Consider the following 16,959-nt stretch of genomic DNA (forward strand, 5'->3'; position numbering starts at 1 on the left):
TCAGTCTGTGATTACTGTGGTGTTTTCTTCCAAACAAATGTTCTAAATAGTTTTAGAGGGGTTTTGAAATAAATATTCCCTCAATTCCAAGATATGAAATGGGAAATTTTATCAAAAAAATATTTTTTTTGTAAGTGTTTTAATTTAATGCCTTTTGATGTACCTTTCTTGACATCTTGTTAGTCGGAAATTCTTAACCATGTGTTCTTTCACTCAAATACTGGCAGGATTTTCGTACTTGTCTTAGATCTGTGATTGATATAATAGCGCTTGGGCGATGTTTTTGGACTTACCATCCTTGATCGTCTGCTTTCTGCTTGTTGGCATATGTGGTTGTAACCGTCGTCTTTATTCTTGCGCAGAGGCAATATCGTAGCTTATGAGGCCATTCCGAGGCGCGATCATTGCTGGTTGAAAACTTTACCCAATACCCCGCCTGGATGACTTGAAAAATAGTCAGCCGTGGCAATTTTTGATGGTCTCTTATGAGACCTTTAAAAGTATGTTGAAAAGAAAAGAAACGATTGTGTTGTTGGTTTTTTAGTCTAACTGTAACCGATGTCTCGTTTTATTTTTGTTTTATAGAATGTTTTTGCTTCGACTTTCTTTGTGTTGTTTAAGGTTTCTGTAGACAATTTTTTAATAATAGCTAAATTGTTTAAATCGCTTTTTCATTAAAAGTGGTCTTGCAATTAAGCAGGTTTTTGTCCTTCAAGTAGGTTTTCTAGATTTTTTACGGATAGATGGCTACGAGCATTAATTCAAATGGATCTACCTGTCTTTTTGGACCCCGCCCCTTTTCTGCTGTAGCAGCGAAAGGGTTTTGCTCACACTGTCTTTGTTCATGTAATTTATGTTTTTCAGTTTCGTGACTTCATAAATGTTGATTCTTTTCAAAAACTATTTTCAGTCTGTGATTACTGTGGTGTTTTCTTCCAAACAAATGTTCTAAACAGTTTCAGAGGAGTTTTGAAATATATATTCCCTCAATTCTAAGATATGAAATGGGAAATTTTATCAAAAAAAAACATTTTTTTGGTAAGTGTTTTAATTTAATGCCATTTGATGTACCTTTCTTGACATCTTGTTAGTGGGAAATTCTTAACCATGTGTTCTTTCACTCAAATACTGGCAGGATTTTCGTACTTGTCTTAGATCTGTGATTGATATAATAGCGCTTGGGCGATGTTTTTGGACTTACCATCCTTGATCGTCTGCTTTCTGCTTGTTGGCATATGTGGTTGTGACCGTCGTCTTTATTCTTGCGCAGAGGCAATATCGTAGCTTATGAGGCCAATCCGAGGCGCGATCATTGCTGGTTGAAAACTTTACCCAATACCCCGCCTGGATGACTTGAAAAATAGTCAGCCGTGGCAATTTTTGATGGTCTCTTATGAGACCTTTAAAAGTATGTTGAAAAGAAAAGAAACGATTGTGTTGTTGGTTTTTTAGTCTAACTGTAACCGATGTCTCGTTTTATTTTTGTTTTATAGAATGTTTTTTCTTCGACTTTTTTTGTGTTGTTTATGGTTTCTGTAGACAATTTTTTAATAATAGCTAAATTGTTTAAATCGCTTTTTCATTAAAAGTAGTCTTGCAATTAAGCAGGTTTTTGTCCTTCAAGCAGGTTTTCTAGATTTTTTACGGATAGATGTCTACGAGCATTACGTGAATTCAAATGGATCTACCTGTCTTTTTGGACCCCGCCCCTTTTCTGCTGTAGCAGCGAAAGGGTTTTGCTCACACTGTCTTTGTTCATGTAATTTATGTTTTTCAGTACCGTGTCTTCATAAATGTTGATTATTTTCAAAAATATTTTCAGTCTGTGATTACTGTGGTGTTTTCTTCCAAACAAATGTTCTAAATAGTTTTAGAGGAGTTTTGAAATAAATATTCCCTCAATTCCAAGATATGAAATGGGAAATTTTATACATTTTCTTTTGGTAAGTGTTTTAATTTAATGCCTTTTGATGTACCTTTCTTGACATCTTGTTAGTGGGAAATTCTTAACCATGTGTTCTTTCACTCAAATACTGGCAGGATTTTCGTACTTGTCTTAGATCTGTGATTGATATAATAGCGCTTGGGCGATGTTTTTGGACTTACCATCCTTGATCGTCTGCTTTCTGCTTGTCTTTATTCTTGCGCAGAGGCAATATCGAAGCTTATGAGGCCAATCCGAGGTGCGATCATTGCTGGTTGAAAACTTTACCCAATACCCCGCCTGGATGACTTGAAAAATAGTCAGCCGTGGCAATTTTTGATGGTCTCTTATGAGACCTTTAAAAGTATGTTGAAAAGAAACGATTGTGTTGTTGGTTATTTTTGTCTAACTGTAACCGATGTCTCGTTTTATTTTTGTTTTATAGAATGTTTTTGCTTCGACTTTTTTTGTGTTGTTTATGGTTTCTGTAGACAATTTTTTAATAATAGCTAAATTGTTTAAATCGCTTTTTCATTAAAAGTGGTCTTGCAATTAAGCAGGTTTTTGTCCTTCAAGCAGGTTTTCTAGATTTTTTACGGATAGATGGCTACGAGCATTAATTCAAATGGATCTACCTGTCTTTTTGGACCCCGCCCCTTTTCTGCTGTAGCAGCGAAAGGGTTTTGCTCACACTGTCTTTGTTCATGTAATTTATGTTTTTCAGTACCGTGTCTTCATAAATGTTGATTCTTTTCAAAAATATTTTCAGTCTGTGATTACTGTGGTGTTTTCTTCCAAACAAATGTTCTAAATAGTTTTAGAGGAGTTTTGAAATAAATATTCCCTCAATTCCAAGATATGAAATGGGAAATTTTATCAAAAAAATATTTTTTTTGTAAGTGTTTTAATTTAATGCCTTTTGATGTACCTTTCTTGACATCTTGTTAGTCGGAAATTCTTAACCATGTGTTCTTTCACTCAAATACTGGCAGGATTTTCGTACTTGTCTTAGATCTGTGATTGATATAATAGCGCTTGGGCGATGTTTTTGGACTTACCATCCTTGATCGTCTGCTTTCTGCTTGTTGGCATATGTGGTTGTGACCGTCGTCTTTATTCTTGCGCAGAGGCAATATCGTAGCTTATGAGGCCAATCCGAGGCGCGATCATTGCTGGTTGAAAACTTTACCCAATACCCCGCCTGGATGACTTGAAAAATAGTCAGCCGTGGCAATTTTTGATGGTCTCTTATGAGACCTTTAAAAGTATGTTGAAAAGAAAAGAAACGATTGTGTTGTTGGTTATTTTTGTCTAACTGTAACCGATGTCTCGTTTTATTTTTGTTTTATAGAATGTTTTTGCTTCGACTTTTTTTTTGTAGTTTATGGTTTCTGTAGACAATTTTTTAATAATAGCTAAATTGTTTAAATCGCTTTTTCATTAAAAGTAGTCTTGCAATTAAGCAGGTTCTTGTCCTTCAAGTAGGTTTTCTAGATTTTTTACGGATAGATGGCTACGAGCATTAATTCAAATGGATCTACCTGTCTTTTTGGACCCCGCCCCTTTTCTGCTGTAGCAGCGAAAGGGTTTTGCTCACACTGTCTTTGTTCATGTAATTTATGTTTTTCAGTACCGTGTCTTCATAAATGTTGATTCTTTTCAAAAACTATTTTCAGTCTGTGATTACTGTGGTGTTTTCTTCCAAACAAATGTTCTAAATAGTTTTAGAGGAGTTTTGAAATAAATATTCCCTCAATTCTAAGATATGAAATTGGAAATTTTATCAAAAAAATATTTTTTTTGGTAAGTGTTTTAATTTAATGCCATTTGATGTACCTTTCTTGACATCTTGTTAGTGGGAAATTCTTAACCATGTGTTCTTTCACTCAAATACTGGCAGGATTTTCGTACTTGTCTTAGATCTGTGATTGATATAATAGCGCTTGGGCGATGTTTTTGGACTTACCATCCTTGATCGTCTGCTTTCTGCTTGTTGGCATATGTGGTTGTGACCGTCGTCTTTATTCTTGCGCAGAGGCAATATCGTAGCTTATGAGGCCAATCCGAGGCGCGATCATTGCTGGTTGAAAACTTTACCCAATACCCCGCCTGGATGACTTGAAAAATAGTCAGCCGTGGCAATTTTTGATGGTCTCTTATGAGACCTTTAAAAGTATATTGAAAAGAAAAGAAACGATTGTGTTGTTGGTTATTTTTAGTCTAACTGTAACCGATGTCTTGTTTTATTTTTGTTTTATAGAATGTTTTTGCTTCGACTTTTTTTGTGTTGTTTATGGTTTCTGTAGACAATTTTTAATAATAGCTAAATTGTTTAAATCGCTTTTTCATTAAAAGTAGTCTTGCAATTAAGCAGGTTTTTGTCCTTCAAGCAGGTTTTCTAGATTTTTTACGGATAGATGGCTACGAGCATTACGTAAATTCAAATGGATCTACCTGTCTTTTTGGACCCCGCCCCTTTTCTGCTGTAGCAGCAAAAGGGTTTTGCTCACACTGTCTTTGTTCATGTAATTTATGTTTTTCAGTACCGTGTCTTCATAAATGTTGATTCTTTTCAAAAATATTTTCAGTCTGTGATTACTGTGGTGTTTTCTTCCAACCAAATGCTCTAAATAGTTTTAGAGGAGTTTTGAAATAAATATTCCCTCAATTCCAAGATATGAAATGGCAAATTTTATCAAAAAAAAACTTTTTTTGGTAAGTGTTTTAATTTAATGCCATTTGATGTACCTTTCTTGACATCTTGTTAGTGGGAAATTCTTAACCATGTGTTCTTTCACTCAAATACTGGCAGGATTTTCGTACTTGTCTTAGATCTGTGATTGATATAATAGCGCTTGGGCGATGTTTTTGGACTTACCATCCTTGATCGTCTGCTTTCTGCTTGTTGGCATATGTGGTTGTGACCGTCGTCTTTATTCTTGCGCAGAGGCAATATCGTAGCTTATGAGGCCAATCCGAGGCGCGATCATTGCTGGTTGAAAACTTTACCCAATACCCCGCCTGGATGACTTGAAAAATAGTCAGCCGTGGCAATTTTTGATGGTCTCTTATGAGACCTTTAAAAGTATGTTGAAAAGAAAAGAAACGATTGTGTTGTTGGTTTTTTAGTCTAACTGTAACCGATGTCTCGTTTTATTTTTGTTTTATAGAATGTTTTTGCTTCGACTTTTTTTGTGTTGTTTATGGTTTCAGTAGACATTTTTTTAATAATAGCTAAATTGTTTAAAATCGCTTTTTCGTTAAAAGTAGTCTTGCAATTAAGCAGGTTTTTGTCCTTCAAGCAGGTTTTCTAGATTTTTTACGGATAGATGGCTACGAGCATTAATTCAAATGGATCTACCTGTCTTTTTGGACCCCGGCCCTTTTCTGCTGTAGCAGCGAAAGGGTTTTGTTCACGCTGTCTTTGTTCATGTAATTTATGTTTTTCAGTACCGTGTCTTCATAAATGTTGATTCTTTTCAAAAATATTTTCAGTCTGTGATTACTGTGGTGTTTTCTTCCAAACAAAAGTTCTAAATAGTTTTAGAGGAGTTTTGAAATAAATATTCCCTCAATTCCAAGATATGAAATTGGAAATTTTATCAAAAAAATATTTTTTTTGTAAGTGTTTTAATTTAATGCCTTTTGATGTACCTTTCTTGACATCTTGTTAGTGGGAAATTCTTAACCATGTGTTCTTTCACTCAAATACTGGCAGGATTTTCGTACTTGTCTTAGATCTGTGATTGATATAATAGCGCTTGGGCGATGTTTTGGACTTACCATCCTTGATCGTCTGCTTTCTGCTTGTTGGCATATGTGGTTGTGACCGTCGTCTTTATTCTTGCGCAGAGGCAATATCGTAGCTTATGAGGCCAATCCGAGGCGCGATCATTGCTGGTTGAAAACTTTACCCAATACCCCGCCTGGATGACTTGAAAAATAGTCAGCCGTGGCAATTTTTGATGGTCTCTTATGAGACCTTTAAAAGTATGTTGAAAAGAAACGATTGTGTTGTTGGTTATTTTTGTCTAACTGTAACCGATGTCTCGTTTTATTTTTGTTTTATAGAATGTTTTTGCTTCGACTTTTTTTGTGTTGTTTATGGTTTCTGTAGACAATTTTTTAATAATAGCTAAATTGTTTAAATCGCTTTTTCATTAAAAGTAGTCTTGCAATTAAGCAGGTTCTTGTCCTTCAAGTAGGTTTTCTAGATTTTTTACGGATAGATGGCTACGAGCATTAATTCAAATGGATCTACCTGTCTTTTTGGACCCCGCCCCTTTTCTGCTGTAGCAGCGAAAGGGTTTTGCTCACACTGTCTTTGTTCATGTAATTTATGTTTTTCAGTACCGTGTCTTCATAAATGTTGATTCTTTTCAAAAACTATTTTCAGTCTGTGATTACTGTGGTGTTTTCTTCCAAACAAATGTTCTAAATAGTTTTAGAGGAGTTTTGAAATAAATATTCCCTCAATTCTAAGATATGAAATGGGAAATTTTATCAAAAAAAAAACATTTTTTTGGTAAGTGTTTTAATTTAATGCCATTTGATGTACCTTTCTTGACATCTTGTTAGTGGGAAATTCTTAACCATGTGTTCTTTCACTCAAATACTGGCAGGATTTTCGTACTTGTCTTAGATCTGTGATTGATATAATAGCGCTTGGGCGATGTTTTTGGACTTACCATCCTTGATCGTCTGCTTTCTGCTTGTTGGCATATGTGGTTGTGACCGTCGTCTTTATTCTTGCGCAGAGGCAATATCGTAGCTTATGAGGCCAATCCGAGGCGCGATCATTGCTGGTTGAAAACTTTACCCAATACCCCGCCTGGATGACTTGAAAAATAGTCAGCCGTGGCAATTTTTGATGGTCTCTTATGAGACCTTTAAAAGTATGTTGAAAAGAAAAGAAACGATTGTGTTGTTGGTTTTTTAGTCTAACTGTAACCGATGTCTTGTTTTATTTTTGTTTTATAGAATGTTTTTGCTTCGACTTTTTTTGTGTTGTTTATGGTTTCTGTAGACAATTTTTTAATAATAGCTAAATTGTTTAAATCGCTTTTTCATTAAAAGTAGTCTTGCAATTAAGCAGGTTTTTGTCCTTCAAGCAGGTTTTCTAGATTTTTTACGGATAGATGGCTACGAGCATTACGTAAATTCAAATGGATCTACCTGTCTTTTTGGACCCCGCCCCTTTTCTGCTGTAGCAGCGAAAGGGTTTTGCTCACACTGTCTTTGTTCATGTAATTTATGTTTTTCAGTACCGTGTCTTCATAAATGTTGATTCTTTTCAAAAATATTTTCAGTCTGTGATTACTGTGGTGTTTTCTTCCAAACAAATGCTCTAAATAGTTTTAGAGGAGTTTTGAAATAAATATTCCCTCACTTCCAAGATATGAAATTGGAAATTTTATCAAAAAAATATTTTTTTTGTAAGTGTTTTAATTTAATGCCATTTGATGTACCTTTCTTGACATCTTGTTAGTGGGAAATTCTTAACCATGTGTTCTTTCACTCAAATACTGGCAGGATTTTCGTACTTGTCTTAGATCTGTGATTGATATAATAGCGCTTGGGCGATGTTTTTGGACTTACCATCCTTGATCGTCTGCTTTCTGCTTGTTGGCATATGTGGTTGTGACCGTCGTCTTTATTCTTGCGCAGAGGCAATATCGTAGCTTATGAGGCCAATCCGAGGCGCGATCATTGCTGGTTGAAAACTTTACCCAATACCCCGCCTGGATGACTTGAAAAATAGTCAGCCGTGGCAATTTTTGATGGTCTCTTATGAGACCTTTAAAAGTATGTTGAAAAGAAAAGAAACGATTGTGTTGTTGGTTTTTTAGTCTAACTGTAACCGATGTCTCGTTTTATTTTTGTTTCATAGAATGTTTTTGCTTCGACTTTTTTTGTGTTGTTTATGGTTTCTGTAGACAATTTTTTAATAATAGCTAAATTGTTTAAATCGCTTTTTCATTAAAAGTAGTCTTGCAATTAAGCAGGTTTTTGTCCTTCAAGCAGGTTTTCTAGATTTTTTACGGATAGATGGCTACGAGCATTAATTCAAATGGATCTACCTGTCTTTTTGGACCCCGCCCCTTTTCTGCTGTAGCAGCGAAAGCCCAGTCAGCAAATTTCCTTTGGCCCAGACAAACAGCTGAGCTGTGGCCCAGATTAGTTTGTGTTTATCGGCCCAGATATGACCCACATCTTCTTTGCCAAAACTGAACCAAAGCCGTGCCGTAAGTTTACCAAGCATGAGCCAAATGTAATTTATGTGGCCCAAATATGGCACACCTCTTCTTTGCCAAAACTGAACCAAAGCAGGGCCATAACTCCACCAAACATGAGACAAATAATACAATTTAATGTGGCCCAAATATTTGCCTTATATGCAATTTTAGTATGGTTGAGTTCTGTTAAATTCTTTTGTGCCACACATGCAGCTGACAGTGTGTAAAAGTCTTATTAACTTAAAGGTAAATGAAACACTCAACAACAAATGTACTCAAAACAATTTACTTCAAAACAAGTGGTTAAATAATTGCAGCTTTAAGAGTAAACATAAGAATACATTTAAGAATGTATTCAGAGTAATAAAAATCACAGAAAAAAATACAAAAAAATCAGATTAACTTGTACAGAGAACTTAAATTGAGAAATCGAGTTTTGATGTGCCTAATGATGGTCGGCAGTGTCTTGTTGGGCCTCGTGTTTCTTCATTCGCTCCCTCCTACCCCCCCTCTCGGTCTCTGCAATAAAGATGAATTTAAATATTGCTAGCAGCAATACAATATGGAAGTTAGAGCTGGAGGTTAATAGGGAAAAAAATAATTTAATATATATTTCCTCCTTTAATATTTTAATTGCAATAATTAACCACCTCTGATTGACCAAAATAAATTTTCCAGTATATTTTCGAAAGGAATTGCAAATTGTATTTTTCAATATGTGGGCCATAATAATACCATAATTTCTTATGACAAATTATTTAGATTTTGTTTTTAGAATACTTTTTCACCAACTGGTTAAAATTCAGACTGGATGTATTCTGCTTTAAAAAAGACATGCATGACTTTCAGTGCATGAAGAGATTCCAAGGGACCGTCTGCAAAGTGCAAATCCCGAAAAGTGAATACTAAAAAACAGTCAATAACCACCGTGATACACTGTACTGTAACCAAATTCAGCTCACACATCACTGATGTCCTGATAATTATACTACAACACTTACTTGGGGGAAATGTGTTTTACTTTTGGGGGAAATATTTTCATATAAAAAAAACATAAAAATTATACAAAAAGACATTTCTCCAAAGTTGACTGTTTTTAGTATTCGCTCTTCGGGTTTTGCACTTTGCAGACGGTCCCTTGGTTCGCACATAGAGACATGTATTTTGTCCCCCGCGGAGGAAAGCTGATTTTGAGGAAAATTAGGTTGTAGCTACCTCTCTACATTACTACGATAGAAAAGAGGTGTTATTTGTGTAGTAACAGCGTTTATCTCAGGAGTTATTGACTTGGGAAACTCCAACCTGTGAATATGCTGCCAACTTTACTTAAGTACTGTTGATTTATAGCCAAAAACAACAGAACTGATGTACTTTTAAACTGAGGAAAATATTAGCTAATTTGACCCTTTGCTCAATTAAACTAATGACTAAACGCTTAATAACAGGCAATATTGACACATAATGCTGCTTATTTCAATTATATGACTGTAAAGTGCCAATCACTTACCTGAACGTAGCTTACACAGTCGTGAGGAAAGCAGAAATGCCGCCCACTGCCAGAGTCTCAGTCACATTCGCGCCGTAGTCTCACTCCACCAATATGAGGGAAGATGCATAGCAACCTGAGGTGTGGGAGGAGGATGTCAGCCGCAATTGATTTCAGGATTCTTGTGTTTTTCCACGTATAAGCCAAAAGTTTACCACAAGTCCGTGTTTCTCACTGTGTGCCATAGCTCAACCACATATGGTTCTCATGTGTTCATTGTTATCTGGGCCATATACCTCAAAATGAGTTGTGAACCAAGAAAGCATTTCCCGCCGATTTTAAAGTTATGGCAAAACAAATATGGCCACAATTTGGCCCATATCTGTATAGCCACGCCACATCTACACTCAAAAAAATGGTTTTGCAGCACTGTTTGTTTTACCCAAATATGTTTTGTTAAAATAACACACATACATTTCATTCCCCATCAAAACACTATTGTATTGCGTTTAATTAACTTAAAATGTGTCATGTTCCACTATACTTAATAATCAGTCGTTAAACTAACGTAAAGCATTTAATTTCGCGATTCAAAAAAACGGAAGTGACGATTTCCAAGGTATTGGATGAAGACAGCGCGAAAGATGGTGAATGGTGTCAGACGAGGTTTTTGGAAAGCACTTTGAAACGGTGAGTGTAAATAGTCTAATATATAGAAATCTTTCTGACAATAAATGATTACTCTAAAACCGTTGTTTGTTTAATGTTAATAAGTTTACTAAATGTTAAGTGCTATTTTTTTTCTCATTTGCTGTCCGTTCACAGTAACATGAGCTATTTCTGTCAGGTCACATTTAATAACGTTAGCCGTGTTATATGTTCCCAGTTACAAAGTTTGTATTTTGCTGGCATAAGTTTTTTTTCTGTTGGTTCATATAAGCATGTATGTATGTATGTACATGTGCTTGTTGCTAACGTTAGCATATGTCTGAGGTGATTTTTTTTTCGGGTCAGTTCATACAAGTGTGTATGTATGTACACGTGCTTGTTGCTAACGTTAGCATATGTCTGAGGTGATTTTTTTTCGGGTCGGTTCATACAAGCGTGTATGTATGTACACGTGCTTGTTGCTAACGTTAGCATATGTCTGAGGTGATTTTTTTTGTCGGTTCATATAATCTTTGCAAACAGAGGAGGAGTAATTGGAGAAAAAATTAAACACCTCTTGGTGCCCACTGGTTTCCTAGTCAGACAGATGTTTCATGTATAACACTACTGTATATGGATAATGTTCTGCATAGTTTAGCTCAAACTTACCCCAGCACAACAGCCTGGAATTTTAAAACTTTGTTCTTATTTGAAAATCTTTAGACTGATGACATCGAAGTGAGGAGAGTGTGTATAATCAAAGCTCTTTGTGCTTACCTAAATGAAGAACCTACCAGACTGTTTCAGGAGTGTTTTGTGAGTATATGCTTTTTAAAATGGATTCTAAATGCTTTTTTTTTAAAGCTGATAAACAGGAATTTAAGAGTAATGTGTTTTTTAAAATATATCCACTCTAGGATACAGACAATGCCACTGCAGAGGAGGCGATCCAGGATATATGGCATTTAATAATTGTTAGACATCGTTACACTACCATCTGGACATTTTGGTTGCATGTTTGATTTCTTTTTTTTCTTTCTTTTTTTTCTTTTTTTTCCTTCTTGTAAATGTATTTTATTTAATTGTAGTTATCTTGTTAGCCGAGTTTTAATTTTCACCTTCTGACTTTGTTTTTGAATCAAAAGACTGCAAAGTTATTTTAGATAATCTTATATTTTGCATAAGAATTTTGCACATGTTCAAAGACTCTTTAATATATTGACTGAGCAGGCTGTTTAAAACACTGTTTATTGCAAGTTTGGCAAATACAGCTTTATAAATTGTTACATTTCTTTGTGGGTTTTTTTACTCTACAAGACAATCACACACAAACAAATGCTGTTTTGAAGGGCGTAACTTTAAATCGAAATCATTGAGTAACAGTAACAAAAGCCAATTGGATGGAACCACTGTCCATAATTTAATTGAGTTATTTGAAACTAATCTCCTTGTGTTGGCTGAATTAAACCTGTTTGGCCAATTTTAAATAAACAAAATTATGTCCAGTTAACTTAAACAGTTTAAATTACAAGGAAGCAATTCCATTGATTTGTTTGGACATTACTTTTTTACATAGATTCATCCCTATTCTGTTGTGTTGTCACAACACAAGAAGTTTACATAGGTTCAAAACCTTCCATTAATGTTAATGAAACGCAAGTTGCTTGTGTGGAACCACTGTCCATAATTGAATTAAGTAAGATGAACAAATCATTTTTTTGAGTGTAGGCCATATGTGCCAGATAATACCCACATGTGGCCCAAACGTAATTGCTATCTGGGAGGGTTTTGCTCACACTGTCTTTGTTCATGTAATTTATGTTTTTCAGTACAGTGTCTTCATAAATGTTGATTCTTTTCAAAAATATTTTTAGTCTGTGATTACTGTTGTTGTTTTTTTTTACCAAACAAATGTTCAAGATAGTTTCAGAGGAGTTTTGAAATAAATATTCTCTCAATTCCAAGATATCAAATCACAAATTTGATCAAATTGTTTTTTTTTTGTAAGTGTTTTAATTTAATGTCATTTGATGTACCTTTCTTGAGAGTTCCACCCTAGGTGATTGTGGGTCCACAACAAAAAATGCATTTTATGCAGACACATCTAGCATGTTATAAAACACATCCATTGTCTATCTCCTGGTTGTCCACTCCTCCTTTTGTTTTTATTATAGCCCAGGATTAGTATGGGCTTTGTGCCACTTCCTGATGACACAGCTGCTGTAACTGCCGCTTCAATATTTTATTTGGTTACCTTTTGATAACAATTTTCATTGAATATAAGCTGTGTCTGTTGTTTAGACTTTTATGTGTTATTCTATTTATTGTGTGTTGTGGGACTTTTATTTTGACGTCTCGTTGTAAGCGTGTGCTCAAATGCTTAATTGACGTGAGACTTCTCGTCATTAAGGGCTAGCGGCAAGGACGGACATTTTGTATGCTCCGATAAAGTTTGTTCCAGTCAAAAAGGACTTGAATGGTCATAAGGAAGAATTAAAGACGCTTTCTCTTTCTCATAAGCATGCAGCCAACGAGGTATTTGCTTTATTTTCTGTATTATATGTTTGTAAGATGTCACTTAGCATTTGATTTCACTTTTTTTGTCAAGTTAATGTGATTTCTTTATTTTGTTAATATTGTTTAGTTTTCACGGTGGATTTGGAGACCAGTCTTCAAATAAATCAGTTTTTGGAGAACCGCTTGTGTCTGTGTGTGCTTGGAGGGAGTTACAGTGAAAACTCGACTGCTCAACAACACGAGTGGATGATACAGCAAGTTTCTAGGAGCACTAAGGCTTGTCGCAGCATGTTCGCAGCACGTGAATGATCACCAAAGGATTAACAGATGAGGCGAAAACACGCATTACACACACACACACACACACACACACACACACACACACACACACACACACACACACACACACACACACACAAAGATATAAGAAGCAACATACAGTTATAAGAAGTGATGGATTAAGTCATAAAGATCTTTTCGGTCTTCCTAAAGGTTTTTGCTGTAAATAAAAGAAGTTACTGTGTGTGTTGTGAATGTTCTGACTTTAACTGAAGTGTTCTGTTGATTGACACATTTCATTTTGATTTAAAGTACTTTGTAAATATTAAAGAAAAGTTTTATAACAATTCATATCAAAGTTAACCAATTGTTTGTTTTATGTATTTTGAAAGGTAATTCTCAAAGTGAAATAAGTTGTTTGCACAATTTAATTTCCTGTAAAGTATTGCTACTGAAAAACAACTTTTGCTTTGTTTAAGAGTACAATATTTACATTTACATTACATTTGTAGTGTTTAAGGTTGATTTAGAGGTTTTATTATCTGTCCATATTTTCTACTAGTGAGAATACAGTTCAGGTAAGGGACAGTGATAATTCACAAGACCAATCTGAAGAACGTCAAGTGGATGGTGCTGATGCACAACAAGAAAAGGCACAGCAGTTAAGTAGTAAAAGAACTAGAACTCTAACAGAGAAAGGTAGAGAGATGCAGGCTACAAAAATTAAGTCACTTCAACAGAGGTTTAACTATATCTATGACAAACACATGTTGGAAAACACATGTTAAATCTTCTAAGCGGACATTATCACAATCAGCAGAGGCTTTATCAGATGACTTACAGATGATTTTTTCATGATGTCATTAGTGATGTCAGAGGTCTTTCCTCCGATGTCCAGCGTGTTTAAGATGACCTACACAAAATCTCCAGATCAAGACATACATCGAAGAGTGGATTTGTGTGTAGAGATTTCTAACTTTGTTGTATCCAGAGCCTTAAGTCAACTGGAGGGAAAAATTCCAGAAGAAGCAGAGCAAGACTGGCATGAAGCAGGCTCCCTCTTCAATTCAAGTACTTGTAAATCAGGTTGTAAATCATTCTCCTCTATCTTGGATGGAGCTTCAGAACATTCAAGTAGGTCTTCTGTAAAACGACAAGAAGTGGTGGCTGAAGCTGCTGCAAGTGAAGCTGTTCTTGAAGTGTTACAAGAATTAAATAAAGAAAAACTGGAAATACAGCTGCTGGAAGCACAAGTTAAAAGGAAGTTAGCTGATCAAGAGGCAGCAGCTGCAAAGCGTCATTTAGAGCAAGAAGAAGAAGAGGTGAGAAGAAGAATAAAAAGAGAGGAAGAGGAAGCTAGATAAAGATCATAAGGATTTCTCAGAAATATCTCCTGTGCCACGAGCTGTAATCACTTCTTCAAATGAAAGTACAGCAGAACTTGTAAAGGTGCTGGTAGGTGCTTTAAATGTAAACAGAATTCCTGTTCCTGAACCTTCAGTATTTAGTGGGGATCCACTGAAGTACAATGACTGGAGACTCTCTTTTGAAACATTGATTGACCAAAAGAACATTCAAGATAAGGAAAAGATATACTACCTCCATAGGTATGTAAGTGGACAAGAGAAGAAAGCACTTGAAGGATATTTCCTACTTGGAACTGAATCTGCCTATGCTGCTGCATGGGAGATTTTAGAAGAGAGATACGGAAACCCATTTACAATTGCAAAATCATACAGAGACAAGCTCCAGGAGTAGCCTAAGATGGAATCTAGAGACAGCTTCGAGCTTAGAGAGTTTGTTGACTTTCTGCGGAGTTGTGAGGCTGCCATGGTTCACGGTAATGAAAATCGAAAGATTCTTTCAAAGTTACCAGATTGGCTTGCGGTGAGATGAAACCGGAAGGTTATTGAAGTCGAAGAGGAGAGCAATCATTTTCCCTCCTTCAGCCAGTTTGTTAAATTTCTGACAAGGGAGGTAAAAATTGCTTGTAACCCTGTCATATCATTACAGGCACTTAAACTAGGTGAAGTTGAAATCTTTATGTAGACTATGGCGACTATCGGAACCAGTCATCGTATTGTAGTAAGGCAAGTGACACCAATTAGGGAATCTTCTGTTAACTTCAAACGGAGGTACATTATGTAAGCCGAATTAAAGTTAAAGAAATGAGTTCTTCAGCGATAATAAAGGTCCTTGAATCAGACTTCTCAGAATGAACTGGAAAGGACGATCCTGTATCCCAAGAGGATGTCAAGTTCTTGACAAATTTAAGAGAAAACATCTCACAAAAGAGCTATGGTCATTACGAAATGCCATTACCATTCAAAAGGGAAAACCCCAAACTTCCTAATAAAAAAACATGTGCAATACACCACCTGAAATGTCTTGAGAGAAGATTTAAGAAAGATCAAAGGTACTTCGAGGACTATGTAAAATTCATGGATGATATATCATGTGGTGATGCAGAGCAAATTAGGACCATAAATTGGTTCACAGGACCACCGTTCCTTTGGCAAAATGAACTACCTGACAGAAAATGCAAGGTGGGAGAAATTAAAGATGATGATCCTGAACTTTGCAAGTCTTTTGTGTGTAACACCAAGGCAAAGGAGAGCAGATCATTATTGGCTCGTCTACAGAAATTCTCTGACTGGTCAAGGGTGGTAAAGGCAGTTGCTAGGCTAAAACGTAAAATCAAAGAGTTCAAAGGCATGAAACAAAGAACCCAAGAAAGTACAAGCCTAGATGAAAGGAAAGAACAGAACATGTTATCAGGATGGTTCAAAAGGAAGCATTCACAGATGAGATTGTTACAACCCGTGAAAATAGGGTATTGTATTGTGTTTTTTGTACATGTCTGTGTGCAGGTTGATTCCAGGCCAGAGTTTGCAACCTGCCCTAGCCTGTCCTGAGCCTGCCCCCATATTGATGACATCATCACTAACGGTCTATATAAAGAGGAAGCAGAAGAAGAAGAAGGAGGAGGGATGTCAAGACTGCGTCTCGGACATTGTGCATTAAATCAGGGTCTATATAAAATGGGTAAACATGAAAATGGAAATTGTGATAAGTGTGGTCAAGCAGAAACAGTAGAGCATGTACTTATAGAGTGTGATGCATATGCAGGAGCAAGAAATAAATTAATTCAAGCACTACGATCGTTTGGTATAAATGATTTCTCCCTTCGGGTTCTATTAGGAAACGAATCAAAACAGTTTAGGATATTCCAGGAATTAGTTGTTTTCTTAAAACAAACAAAACTGGTCAATAGAATTTAACATACAGTTGTATTATTAATTTTTATTTTATTTTATTTATTTATTTATTTTTCTTCCAAACCATTATGTGCTCCACACTCCAGTTCAGTAGGTGGCGGTAAATGCACCTAAAGTTGGTTTGCCATCCGCCAATAAAAATCAGAAGAAGGAGGAGGAGGAGGGTGTTGTTAGTAGTGGTGGTTTGTTGTTGTGGTGTTTGTGATAGTTGGATTATTGTTATTTTGTGATTGTTCTGGTATTGACTTCCGCCTGTTTTTTGACTCTGAGCTTGGTTTACCCTTTGGACTTGTTGCTGAGTTGCACTTTTTTTATGTATGTATGTATATATATATATATATATATATATATATATATATATATATATATATATATATATATTTATATATATTTTGTGTATATATATATATCACTGTACAATTGTCACTGTTTCACTGGCAGTAGGGGTGTGGCTGCCCTTTTTCTTTGGGAGTGGGTTCCTTTTTCCCCCGTGTGTGTTTGGTAGGGAGTTAGGGAAGTTCCCCTGTATTTTTCTTTTCTTTGTTTTCAGGTAAGCATAGTTATCTCACTGTTAGCCCTTTTTGTTTATTA

General features: G+C 35.6%; 1 long non-coding RNA gene and 9 other non-coding genes across 10 annotated transcripts; all 10 read left to right on the forward strand.

Moving 5' to 3' along the window:
• Positions 1 to 350: 350 nt before the first annotated feature.
• On the forward strand, positions 351 to 491 carry LOC113654984. Its single transcript, XR_003443608.2, has one exon. It is a non-coding gene; the product is annotated as a U4 spliceosomal RNA (small nuclear RNA).
• Positions 492 to 1,258: 767 nt separating this feature from the next.
• LOC113654985 lies at positions 1,259 to 1,399 on the forward strand. The gene has a single exon (XR_003443609.1). It is a non-coding gene; the product is annotated as a U4 spliceosomal RNA (small nuclear RNA).
• A 739-nt stretch (positions 1,400 to 2,138) lies between these two features.
• LOC125145824 lies at positions 2,139 to 2,279 on the forward strand. The gene has a single exon (XR_007144301.1). It is a non-coding gene; the product is annotated as a U4 spliceosomal RNA (small nuclear RNA).
• A 760-nt stretch (positions 2,280 to 3,039) lies between these two features.
• On the forward strand, positions 3,040 to 3,180 carry LOC113654989. Its single transcript, XR_003443612.1, has one exon. It is a non-coding gene; the product is annotated as a U4 spliceosomal RNA (small nuclear RNA).
• Positions 3,181 to 3,947: 767 nt separating this feature from the next.
• LOC125145816 lies at positions 3,948 to 4,088 on the forward strand. The gene has a single exon (XR_007144293.1). It is a non-coding gene; the product is annotated as a U4 spliceosomal RNA (small nuclear RNA).
• A 771-nt stretch (positions 4,089 to 4,859) lies between these two features.
• Positions 4,860 to 5,000, forward strand: LOC113654991. The gene has a single exon (XR_003443614.1). It is a non-coding gene; the product is annotated as a U4 spliceosomal RNA (small nuclear RNA).
• Positions 5,001 to 5,764: 764 nt separating this feature from the next.
• On the forward strand, positions 5,765 to 5,905 carry LOC113654992. Its single transcript, XR_003443615.1, has one exon. It is a non-coding gene; the product is annotated as a U4 spliceosomal RNA (small nuclear RNA).
• Positions 5,906 to 6,669: 764 nt separating this feature from the next.
• Positions 6,670 to 6,810, forward strand: LOC125145817. The gene has a single exon (XR_007144294.1). It is a non-coding gene; the product is annotated as a U4 spliceosomal RNA (small nuclear RNA).
• A 769-nt stretch (positions 6,811 to 7,579) lies between these two features.
• Positions 7,580 to 7,720, forward strand: LOC125145818. The gene has a single exon (XR_007144295.1). It is a non-coding gene; the product is annotated as a U4 spliceosomal RNA (small nuclear RNA).
• Positions 7,721 to 12,177: 4,457 nt separating this feature from the next.
• LOC125145704 lies at positions 12,178 to 15,795 on the forward strand. Its single transcript, XR_007144156.1, has 2 exons — positions 12,178 to 12,829; positions 12,939 to 15,795. It is a non-coding gene; the product is annotated as an uncharacterized LOC125145704 (long non-coding RNA).
• The last annotated feature ends 1,164 nt before the right edge of the window (positions 15,796 to 16,959 follow it).

This window comes from Tachysurus fulvidraco, chromosome 10 (genome assembly GCF_022655615.1).
Source record: "Tachysurus fulvidraco isolate hzauxx_2018 chromosome 10, HZAU_PFXX_2.0, whole genome shotgun sequence".
Lineage (NCBI taxonomy): Eukaryota > Metazoa > Chordata > Actinopteri > Siluriformes > Bagridae > Tachysurus > Tachysurus fulvidraco.